Raw genomic sequence first — 13322 nt, forward strand, 5'->3', positions numbered from 1 at the left:
CCTGGCGCCTCAGTTGGACCAGCGTTCGTGCTGGACGTGCAGACCGCGTGAGACGACGCTTCATCCAGTCCCAAACATGCTCAATGGGGGACAGATCCGGAGATCTTGCTGGCCAGGGTAGTTGACTTACACCTTCTAGAGCACGTTGGGTGGCACGGGATACATGCGGACGTGCATTGTCCTGTTGGAACAGCAAGTTCCCTTGCCGGTCTAGGAATGGTAGAACGATGGGTTCGATGACGGTTTGGATGTACCGTGCACTATTCAGTGTCCCCTCAACGATCACCAGTGGTGTACGGCCAGTGTAGGAGATCGCTCCCCACACCATGATGCCGGGTGTTGGCCCTGTGTGCCTCGGTCGTATGCAGTCCTGATTGTGGCGCTCACCTGCACGGCGCCAAACACGCATACGACCATCATTGGCACCAAGGCAGAAGCGACTCTCATCGCTGAAGACGACACGTCTCCATTCGTCCCTCCATTCACGCCTGTCGCGACACCACTGGAGGCGGGCTGCACGATGTTGGGGCGTGAGCGGAAGACGGCCTAACGGTGTGCGGGACCGTAGCCCAGCTTCATGGAGACGGTTGCGAATGGTCCTCGCCGATACCCCAGGAGCAACAGTGTCCCTAATTTGCTGGGAAGTGGCGGTGCAGTCCCCTACGGCACTGCGTAGGATCCTACGGTCTTGGCGTGCATCCGTGCGTCGCTGCGGTCCGGTCCCAGGTCGACGGGCACGTGCACCTTCCGCCGACCACTGGCGACAACATCGATGTACTGTGGAGACCTCACGCCCCACGTGTTGAGCAATTCGGCGGTACGTCCACCCGGCCTCCCGCATGCCCACTATACGCCCTCGCTCAAAGTCCGTCAACTGCACATACGGCTCACGTCCACGCTGTCGCGGCATGCTACCAGTGTTAAAGACTGCGATGGAGCTCCGTATGCCACGGAAAACTGGCTGACACTGACGGCGGCGGTGCACAAATGCTGCGCAGCTAGCGCCATTCGACGGCCAACACCGCGGTTCCTGGTGTGTCCGCTGTGCCGTGCGTGTGATCATTGCTTGTACAGCCCTCTCGCAGTGTCCGGAGCAAGTATGGTGCGTCTGACACACCGGTGTCAATGTGTTCTTTTTTCCATTTCCAGGAGTATATATATATATATATATATATATATATATATATATATATATATATATATATATATAGTTAGCTTGTAAAACAGTGCGAATTTGGCAACAAGTTTTGATTTAAATGTGACTGAAGCTGCAGATAAGTTGACAAACTAGTTCTCTTCTTTTACTTCCCTAACTCTGCCCCGGACATTCTCGGCTTTTTTTGTACTATGGTAGGAGCACTTTTCATTCTGGTTCCCGCCTTTTAGTGTACCTTAATTTTGACATTATGCCACTGTATCTTGGTAACCGATGTAGATTTTTGTTGATTGAGGCGACGATTGATTTGGTATAGGATTCTTGATTGTCTTTATAACTGTGTTGTTTATATCGTGGCAACGGGTTAAAGTTTCACAAACCAACAGGACGACCATTAATAACATGTATTTGTATACCTTCTTAAAAAATGTCAACCGGTTCGTCCAAGTTTGAAATATAAAAGTGGCAGGCGCAATCAAAACTCAGAAAAACATGTTTTTGGGCGTAAAATAGGAATGAGGCTAGATTTAAGAAAGCGAGATTTAAATTTTTTTGTAAGAATACCTTTTTTTCGTTATCTGATTGACTCTAAACAGTTTCCACGCATTCAATTCACATATGAACTAATTTTACATGCTACATTTAGCTCAGGTTTAAACCATCGTATCTCGACAACCAATAAAGATTTCGTTTCACCAACCTACCTTCATGCGACGTTTGAACCGATACTTACGAGTTTAAAGTACAGAAGTTGCGCCCTTCAAAAAACGCCCAAAAGAAACTTGTTTTTGTACGTAAGATACAAACAAAGCAAGATATTTTACAAACGGTTCAAACTTACCATAAGCCATTTGAATGAACATTCTTATTCCAATCCGGAGCCATCTAAGGGTAACTTTTTTTGGCGTAAACTATGAACGGCGCACTACTGTGCACATAGAAATAGTGCCATCAGCTGGGCATTAGTTACAGCCCAATTTCAATTTTTTGCAAAAGGGACTAATCGATTCGCACAATTTGCCTGGGCGTCAGCTCCGGTTCGTGGTTCAAACCTTGTTTAACCTACGGTAACGCAGCAACAGTAAGAAATTTTCTGGAAATTTGTGGTAAGGTCTTATGGGACCAAACTGCTGAGGTCATCGGTCGCTAAGTTTACGCACTATTTAATCTACCTTAAACTCACTTACACTAAGGACAACACACACACACACACAAACACACACACACGCACACACACACACACACACACTGCCCGAGGGAGGACTCGAACCTCCGAGGGGGGGAAGCCTCGAGGACTGTGACAAAGCGCCCCCGACCACGCGGTCACCCCGCGCGGCAGCTACAGTAAGACAAGTGTTCGAATGGCAATAAAAAATGCCTCTGGTCCGCTTTCTACGCCATGTTCCTAGCTCAAATAAGAACTGAGCACCAAGTACCCCGCAAACTGCAATTCTGCGCACGACCTTTTCATAGATATTTGTTGCGGCGCTTCCGCGCTGTAGCGATTTGCTTCGGCAGGATTCTGAGTTGTACGGCTTAAACGATAGTAGCAACTCTGTACCGTCCACAGTACATACTGTGTACGCCATGAAAGAAGTATACTGAGGACGACATCATTCTAAGCACAACCCAGTGGGACACCAAACGTCTCCTCGTGAAGTTGCGGGCACGTGACGCGGTTAAGAAATGTGTGAAGTAGAGCAGAGAGGAATAGGGAACTGCTGTTGCGACGATACTTCCATGAAACGAGGAAATCCGCTGACACTAGCGATTTTGTCAAAGACCGTTTGTTAGGGGGCGGTTGCTGGGGGCTAGCTAGCATCTCGGAAACGGCGAATCTGGTCGGATGCTCGCGTGTCAGTGTCGTGAGCGTCTATGGAAGCTGGTTCGTGGGCTGTGAAGTCATGAGAGGATATGAGGTGTTCGTCGTGTGCGCTGTATCACAGAACAGGAATGTCGGAGGCCCGCCCACTTTGTGAAGTAGAATAGGTGACGGTCTGTGGCTGACCTGACGAGAGAGTACAGTGTTACTACAAGCGCAGGAATTTCGGATCACCCAGTTCAGTGCACATTGTCCGACACAGACAAGCACAGGTTCTCACATTGACCCAATGACACCATCACTTGGGATTGGAATGGGCAACGGGTCACACCAATATTCAACAAAGGAAATTGGAGTAACCCATTGAATTACAGACCCATATCAGTGACCTCAGTTTGCAGTAGGATTTTGGAGCATATACTGTACTCGAACTTTATGAATTACCTTGAAGAAAATGACTTACTGATACATAACCAACATGGATTCAGAAAATATCATTCCTGTGCAACTCTTTATTACCATCAAGTAGTGAGTGCTGTCGACAAGGGATCTCAGGTCGATTCCGTATTCCCAGAAGGCTTTTGATATAGTTCCTCACAAGAGACTATTAATCAAATTGCTTGCCTATGGAGTATCGTCTCAGTTGTGTGAATGGATTCGTGATTTCCTCTCAGAGAGGTCACAGTTCGTAGTGATAGACGGTAAATCATCGAGTAGAACAGAAGTGCCATGTAGTGCCATAGGCTCTCTGCTGTTCGTGATTTACATAAATGATCTAGGTGATAATCTGAGCAGCCCCCCTTGATTGTTTGCAGATGACGCTGTAATATACCGTCTTGTAAAATTATCAGACGATCTATTACAATTACAAAATGACCTAAAGAGAATTTCTGTGTGGTGCGAAAAGTAGCAATTGGCACTAAACAAAGAAAAGTGCGAGGTCATCCACATGGGTACTAAAGGAAATCCGATAAATGTTGGGTATACGATAAATCGCACAAATCTAAGGGCTGTCAATTCGACTAAATATCTAGAAAATACAATTATGAGCAACTTAAATTGTGAAGACCACGTAGATAATATTGTGGGGAAGGCGAAACAAAGACTGGGCTTTGTTGGCAGAACACTTAGAAGATGCGACAAACCCACTAAAGAGACAGCCTACATTACACTTGGCCGTCCTCTGCTGGAATATTGCTGCGCGGTATGAGATCCTTACCAGCTAGGATTGACGGTGGCCATCGAAAAAGTGCAAAGACGGGCAGCTCGTTTTGCTATCGTTCAATAGGGGTGAGAGTGTCACTGATATGACACACGAGTTGGGGTGGTAGTCACTGAAACGAAGGCGGTTTTCTTTGCGGCGAGATCTATTTACAAAATTTCAACAAGCTACTTTCTTTTCCGAATGCGAAAATACACTCCTGGAAATTGAAATAAGAACACCGTGAATTCATTGTCCCAGGAAGGGGAAACTTTATTGACACATTCCTGGGGTCAGATACCTCACATGATCACACTGACAGAATCACAGGCACATAGACACAGGCAACAGATCATGCACAATGTCGGCACTAGTACAGTGTATATCCACCTTTCGCAGCAATGCAGGCTGCTATTCTCCCATGGAGACGATCGTAGAGATGCTGGATGTAGTCCTGTGGAACGGCTTGCCATGCCACTTCCACCTGGCGCCTGAGTTGGACCAGCGTTCGTGCTGGACGTGCAGACCGCGTGAGACGACGCTTCATCCAGTCCCAAACATGCCCAATGGGGGACAGATCCGGAGATCTTGCTGGCCAGGGTAGTTGACTTACACCTTCTAGAGCACGTTGGGTGGCACGGGATACATGCGGACGTGCATTGTCCTGTTGGAACAGCAAGTTCCCTTGCCGGTCTAGGAATGGTAGAACGATGGGTTCGACGACGGTTTGGATGTACCGTGCACTATTAAGTGTCCCCTCGACGATCACCAGTGGTGTACGGCCAGTGTAGGAGATCGCTCCCCACACCATGATGCCGGGTGTTGGCCCTGTGTGCCTCGGTCGTATGCAGTCCTGATTGTGGCGCTCACCTGCACGGCGCCAAACACGCATACGACCATCATTGGCACCAAGGCAGAAGCGACTCTCATCGCTGAAGACGACACGTCTCCATTCGTCCCTCCATTCACGCCTGTCGCGACACCACTGGAGGCGGGCTGCACGATGTTGGGGCGTGAGCGGAAGACGGCCTAACGGTGTGCGGGACCGTAGCCCAGCTTCATGGAGACGGTTGCGAATGGTCCTCGCCGATACCCCAGGAGCAACAGTGTCCCTAATTTGCTGGGAAGTGGCGGTGCGGTCCCCTACGGCACTGCGTAGGATCCTACGGTCTTGGCGTGCATCCGTGCGTCGCTGCGGTCCGGTCCAAGGTCGACGGGCACGTGCACCTTCCGCCGACCACTGGCGACAACATCGATGTACTGTGGAGACCTCACGCCCCACGTGTTGAGCAATTCGGCGGTACGTCCACCCGGCCTCCCGCATGCCCACTATACGCCCTCGCTCAAAGTCCGTCAACTGCACATACGGTTCACGTCCACGCTGTCGCGGCATGCTACCAGTGTTAAAGACTGCGATGGAGCTCCGTATGCCACGGCAAACTGGCTGACACTGACGGCGGCGGTGCACAAATGCTGCGCAGTTAGCGCCATTCGACGGCCAACACCGCGGTTCCTTGTGTGTCCGCTGTGCCGTGCGTGTGATCATTGCTTGTACAGCCCTCTCGCAGTGTCCGGAGCAAGTATGGTGGGTCTGACACACCGGTGTCAATGTGTTCTTTTTTCCATTTCCAGGAGTGTATTTTGTCGACACCCACCTACGTAGGGAGAAATGATCATGATAATAATATAAGAGAAATCAGAGCTCGAACGGAAAGATTTAGGTGTTCCTTTCTCCCACTCGCCGTTCGAGAGTGGAATGGTAGAGAAGTAGTATGAAAATGGTTCGATGAATCCTCTGTCAGCCACTTAAGTTTGAATTGCAGAGTAACCGTGTAGATGTACATGTAGGGTAATTGAGATTGGACCGTGTATCAGTGGAAACTTGAAACTTGTCGGCTGATGGTGAGGATCATGTTCCATGAAGTTTATGACCTGATCTGGCTATTCTGTCACACAGCGAACGACTGCTGGAAAGAGGTAGAGCCCCATGGCTGCAGGCCGGTAGGTCGGTAATGCGTTATGAGGAGGGACATTCACATGGGATACTATGGGACCTATGGTAATACCAGCTGTGGACGAAGTAAACATTCCTGCGTGCTACCTACATCTCTTCATACTTGACGTCCACTCCAAGGCCTACGGAATAATTCACCGTGTCACGAGAACGGAATGGTGCTACACCTGTTCGGTGAGCATTATAATTAAACCATCTACGTACATATTTCGCTGAAAACCGTGTGGTACATGGCGGAGGGTTCCTCACACCACTACTAGCCATTACTCTCCTGTCCCATTCGCAAACACAGCGAGTGTAAAACGACTGTCTAAATGCCTCTGCACGACTCCTAACTTCTCGCTATTTATCTTCGTGCTCCTGACACTAGATATACACAGGCGGCAGTGTGCAGTCGGTTTCAAATGCTGCTGTTGTGAATTTGTACTGTGCTATAGTATCTTGCAGAAATAGCATCATCTTCCCTCCAGGGACTCCCCTTTGAGTTCACGAAGCATCTCCGTAATAATTCCACGCTGATTGAATCCACTGGTAACAAATCAGCGAGTCTGCCTCTGAATTTCTTCGATGTCTCTCTTTAATCCGATCTGGTTGGGAGCAGTCGAATATCACTCACGAATTGATCACACCAGTATTTTACCCGTCCTCTCCTCTATAGATGAGCTAAGCTTTCCAAAAGTTCTCCCAATAAAACGAAATCGAGAACTCGCATTCCCTACTACCACCCTGACCTGCTCGTTACATTTCACTTCGTTTTGCAATGTTATGCTTACGAATTTAATCTACAGGGTGATTCAAAAAGAATACCACAACTTTAAAAATGTGTATTTAATGAAAGAAACATAATATAACCTTCTGTTGTACATCATTACAAAGAGTATTTAAAAAGGTTTCTTTTCACTCAAAAACAAGTTCAGAGATGTTCAATATGGCCCCTTCCAGACACACGAGCAATATCAACCCGATACTCCAACTCGTTCCACACTCTCTGTAGCATATCAGGCGTAACAGTTTGGATAGCTGCTGTTATTTCTTGTTTCAAATCATCAATGGTGGCTGGGAGAGGTGGCCGAAACACCATATCCTTAACATACCCCCATAAGAAAAAATCGCAGGGGGTAAGATCAGGGCTTCTTGGAGGCCAGTGATGAAGTGCTCTGTCACGGGCTGCCTGGCGGCCGATCCATCGCCTCGGGTAGTTCACGTTCAGGTTTCATACGATAAGGTTTCATAACTAACCTTTTTCGTAGGACTCTCCATACAGTTGATTGTGGAATTTGCAGCTCCCTGCTAGCTCTGCGAGTCGATTTTCCTGGGCTGCGAACAAATGCTTGCTGGATGCGTGCTACATTTTCATCACTCGTTCTCGGCCGTCCAGAACTTTTCCCTTTGCACAAACACCCATTCTCTGTAAACTGTTTATATCAACGTTTAATACACCACCCATCGGGAGGTTTAACACCATACTTCGTTCGAAATGCACGCTGAACAACTGTCGTCGATTCACTTCTGCCGTACTCAATAACTGTTTCTGTTGAGCGGTCGCCATCTTAGCATCAACTGACGCTGACGCCTAGTCAACAGCGCCTCAAGCGAACAAATGTACAACTTAATGAAACTTTATAGCTCCCTTAATTCGCCGACAGATAGTGCTTAGCTCTGCCTTTTGTCGTTGCAGAGTTTTAAATTCCTAAAGTTGTGGTATTCTTTTTGAATCACCCTGTATATGACTGTGTCAAACTGCACCCTAATAATGCTGCACTAGAACATTACAGGACTGTTTTTCCTACTCATCTGCAATGACTTACATTCAGAGCAAGTTTCCATTCTCTTCCAATTGCTTTCCTACGCCACGGATGCCAATTTCCATGTCCTCCATGCGGGAGTACATACGGCAGTCAAACGTTGGAGCCTTTTGTACAGTCTGTAATCAATCGTACATCTCACGAACAAAAACCCGTGCCTAGTAGTTACAAGAATGCACAGGTCACCCTCATTTACAAGAAAGATAGTACAAGTTATCTACACAACTATCGTCCAGTATCCTTGACATAGATTTGTTGTAGGACCTCAGAACCTACACTATGTGATCAAAAGTATTCGGACGCCCCGAAAAACATACGTTTTTCATATTAGGTGCATTGTGCTGCCACCTACTGCCAGGTACTCTATATCAGCGACCTCAGTAGCCATTAAACATCGTGAGAGACCAGAAAGGGGAGCTCCGCAAAACTCACGGACTTCGAACGTGGTCAGGTGTTTGGGTGTTACTTGGGTCATACGCCCGTGCCCGATATTCCCATTCTGCTAAACACCCCTAGGTCCACTGTTTCCGATGTGCTAGTGAAGTGGAAGCGTGAAGGGACACGTACAGCACAAAAGCGTACAGGCCGACCTCGTCTGTTGACTGACAGAGACCACCGACAATTGAAGAGGGTCGCAATGTGTTATAGGCAGACATCTATCCACACCATCATACAGGAATTCGAAGCTATATCAGGGTCCACTACAGCTACTATGGCAGTTAGACCGGAGGTGAGAAAACTTGGATTTCATGCTCGAGCGGCTGCTCACAAGCTACACATCACGACGGTAAATGCCAAACGACGCCTCGCTTAGTGGAAGGAGCGTAAACATTGGAGGTAAAAGGTTGTGTGGAGTGACGAATCACGGTACACAATGTGGCGATACGATGGCATGGTGTGGGTATGGCGAATGCCTTGTGAACATCATCTGCCAGCGTGTGTAGTGCCAACAGTAAAATTCGGTGGAGGCGGTGTTATGGTGTGGTCGTGTTTTTGTGTAGAGGGCTTGTATCCCTTGTTGCTTTGCGTGGCACTATCACAGCGCAGGCCTACACTGATGTTTTAAGCAACTTCTTGCTTCCCACTACTGAAGAGAAATTCTGAGACGGCGATTGCATCTTTCAACACGATCGAGCACCTGTTCATAATGCACTGCCTATGGCGGAGTGGTTACACGACAATAACATCTCTGTAATGGACTGGCCTGCACAGGGTCCTGACCTGAACCCTATAGAACAGGTCTGGGAAGTTTCGGAACGCCGATTTCCTGCCAGACCTGGCCGACTGACATCGATACCTCTCCTCAGTCCAACACTCCGCGAACAATGGGCTGTCATTCCCCAAGAAACGTTCCAGCACTTGATTGAACGTATGCCTGCGAGAGTGGAAGCTGTCATCAAGTCTTAGGGTGGGCCAACACCATATTGAACTCCAGAATTACCGATCGAGGACGCCACGAGCTTGTAAGTCATTTTTCGCCGCGCGGAATTAGCCGAACGGTCTAAGGCGCTGCAGTCATGGACTGTGCGGCTGGTCCCGATGGAGGTTCGAGTCCTCTCTCGGGCATGGGTGTGTGTGTTTGTCCTTAGGATAATTTAGGTTAGGTAGTGCGTAAGCTTAGGGACTGATGACCTTAGCAGTTAAATACCATAAGATTTCACACACACAAGTCATTTTTCAGCCAGATGTCCGTCTACTTTTCATCACACAGTGTATTCTGAGCTCAAACATAATGAGGTATCTCGAACAGAATCACCTCCTCTATGGTAACCAACGTGGATTCTGGGAACATCTATGAAAGTCGACTCGCACTTTTCTTACAGAATATACTGAAAGACTCCTACCAGAGCACTCATGTACATGCAGAACTTCTCGATTTCCGAAAAGCATCTGACTCAGTACTACACCAGCGCCTATTACGAATAATATGATCGAATTGCGTATCTAGCGAGATTAGTAACTGGATTGAGGATTTTTCTGGTAGGAAAGATGCACCAGGTTACTTTGGTGCCACAGGAACTTACCACAAATTTCTAATTTGAAGCTGATACGAAGCCCATCATGGCTGTGTGTGCCGATTTGACCGACTGCAATTTGTTTTCTGTCGGCTTCTACCATTCAGTCTGCCATTGACGTATGACTCATCTGTCACATAACGAGATGACGCCACGCAAAAGGACGGAACACTGACAGACAACACCATCCCGACATGATCCCAAGGCCTGTTTCTCGGCCATGTCGTTTCCCTGCAATCCGATGTGGCCAAGTACACAGCAAAAGATCACCACCTTGCCACGGCATTGGAGCCGATGTAAGGAGTCATAGATGAGCTGAATCAACTGGTCTACTGGATACATTTGGTGAAGTGCTTGTAGCGGACTTAGCGAGTCAGAACCGATAAGGAACTTTGTACGGTGAGATCTGTGAATCCTCTCCAGTGTCGTCATAATGCCATATAGTCTTGAAAGTCTCTTCGGGTTTGCTGCCGGATCCTAAAATCAACTTGACTCGACATTTCGGCGATCCAGCTGGTCGCCATCTTCAGGAAAATGCCGTTTCTGCTGATGAGTCCCGCTGAGAACTGACGCCAGGCCGCAAATCGGCGTCCTATATAGGGCACTGTTCAGTACACGGCGCATGCGCCGGTTGCTGCCCTCCAAGACAGGGAGGTGGCGCCGCCCGTAGTGGAACACTGCTGGCAACGATACATAGCACTCAGGACCGCACCGAAGAACGTTCAATTTTGATGCGATACAATACAGGATTCCACCTCTTGCTAAGAGGAAACCCATTGTCTCTGTTAATTAAATTATCAGCCAACCTAATTTCAATCGCTTCTTTATAGACACTGTTCCAAAAACCGGAAATGTTGGCAACTACCAAAGTATCATCAAATGTCATAGTGTGTCCCTCATTTAAGCAGTATTCTGCTACCGCCGATTTTTCCGGCTGTTGTAGCCTCGTATGACAGCGATGTTCCACACACCTGTCATGCACTGTGCGAAATCAACGGCCAACGTAAGCTTTCCCACATTGATACGGAATTTTGTACACGCCGGGTTTCCTAAGCCCCAAATCATCATACACACAGCCGAGTAGTGCCCTAATCTTAGAAGGTGGACGGAACACTCTCTTAATGTTAAAACTCCTTAAAATTCGTCCAATCTTAAACGATAAGACCTCCAGCATAAGGAAGAAAGGCCACCGATCTATGTTCCTCTTCATACACCTCCGGAGATGGTCCAAACTCCATAGCACGACCAATCTGCTTCTCTGAGTATCCATTCCCCTTAAAAACAGCCAACAAATTGTGAAGTTCTTAGGTTAAGCTGTCCGCGTCGGAGACGGCATATGCTCTCCGTACCAAAGTCCTAAGGACCTCACTGCGTTGGTGTGGTGGATGCAGATACCAATCTGTGTGTGTCGACTTTCGGTGAACACTGTGTCCCAAAGTACCATCTGGTTTTTTATGAACCATAACGTCTAAAAATGGAAGCATTCCATCATTTTCAACCGGCAGTAGCAGAATACTTCTTAAATGAGGGACACAGTATGAAATTTGATGAAACTGTGGTAGTTGCCAACATTTCCGGTTTTTGGAACAGTGTCTATAAAGAGGCGATTGAAATTAGGTTGGCCGGCTGGAGTGGCCGAGCAGTTCTAGGCGATACAGTCTGGAACCGCGTGACCGATACGGTCGCAGGTTCGAATCCTGCCTCGGGTATGGATGTGTGTGATGTCCTTAGGTTAGTTAGGTTTAAGTACTTCTAAGTTCTAGGGGACTGATGGCCTCAGAAGTTAAGTTCCATACTGCTCAGAGCCATTTTTGAAATTAGGTTGGCTGATAATTTAATTAACATAGACAATGGGTTTCCTCTTAGCAGGACGTGGAATCCTGTACTATCTCGCATCAAAATTGAACGTTCTTCGGTGCGGTCCTGAGTGCGATATATCGTTGCCAGCAGTGTTCCACTACGGGCGGCGAAATCTCCCTGTCTTGGCGGGCAGCAACCGTGATGGGCGGTGCATGCGTCGTGTACTGAACGGTGGCCTATATAGGACGCCGATTTGCAGCCTGCCGTCAGTTGTCAGCGGGACTCATCAGCAGAAACAGCATTTTCCTGAAGATGGCGACCAGTTGGAGAGCCGAAATATCGAGTCAAGTTGATTTTAGGATCCGGCAGCAAACTCGAAGAGACTTTAAAGACTTATTACGCCGGGAAAGCCTACGTAATCACATAATAACTCCGCATGGGCCATGTGGCGTTCGACACTCAATTGACAGAGACAAAGAGTTGGAGTGTATGAACGCGTACGGGATGTGGCAATTGCGGCACTTAGAGCGGTTAGGCTCCCAGGCACGCACGCCCACAACTCCAGACGCCACACACACATATGTGGGAGTATGGGAGGGATCTTTGTGTGTATGGTGAGGGAGGGGAGGTAGTCAGAGCAGAGAGCGGCGCTCCGTCGCACTTTGCATAATTCCCACTTTCGCCACTGTGAGCAGCTCGGAATGACGCCGTCTCGGGCAGAAACAGCCCGCACTTGGCCGTGCGTTGGAGGCGGGAGAATAAGGAGGGTGTGGGGGGGGGGGGGGTCTGTTTCAACGGGCCTCAACTTGGGACCGGGCGCCAGGAGTTACGTGCGCCCAGCTGCCTGCCTCCCTCCCTCCCTCCCCTCCCCCACACCGCTGCCCGTAGGTTCCGCACGCCGTCGCCAAGTTGGCGGCGGGCCCTTAATGCGACAAGGGCCACCGCCACGCCGGCTCCTGTTAACGGCATTTCTCGGAAACGGTCAGGGCCGTTCAAGTCCCGCGCTGTGCCCGGTATGGGGACAGGTTGCTGCAAACCAGTGAGTACGCTCGTAGCTCTGTGACAAAGTAACTGTCACGTAAATTATTTAGGCAACACGGTAAAGAATAGTATACACACACTAACTTGTTCCGGAACGGACAGTCTTCCCTAATCTTTTTAAGTGTATGAAATCTTCCACAAGGGAAGAGACTGACGGAAAAAAGAATCGGAACACCAAAAAATAATTAATGTAGAGTAATGAGGTTTTGGGAATACATTTGAATAAGTATAGGAATCTTAGAAGAAAGATTAAGGAAAGGCAAACCTACGTTTCTAGCATTTGTAGACTTAGCTTTTGACAATGTCGGCTGGAATACTCTCTTTCAAATTCTGAAGGTGGCAGGGGTAAAATACAGGGAGCGAAAGGCTATTTACAATTTGTATAGAAACCAGATGGCAGTTATAAGAGTCGAGGGACATGAAAGGGAGGCAGTGGTTGGGAAGGTAGTGAGACAGGGTTGTAGCCTT

Source organism: Schistocerca nitens, chromosome 12, assembly GCF_023898315.1.
Source record: "Schistocerca nitens isolate TAMUIC-IGC-003100 chromosome 12, iqSchNite1.1, whole genome shotgun sequence".
Lineage (NCBI taxonomy): Eukaryota > Metazoa > Arthropoda > Insecta > Orthoptera > Acrididae > Schistocerca > Schistocerca nitens.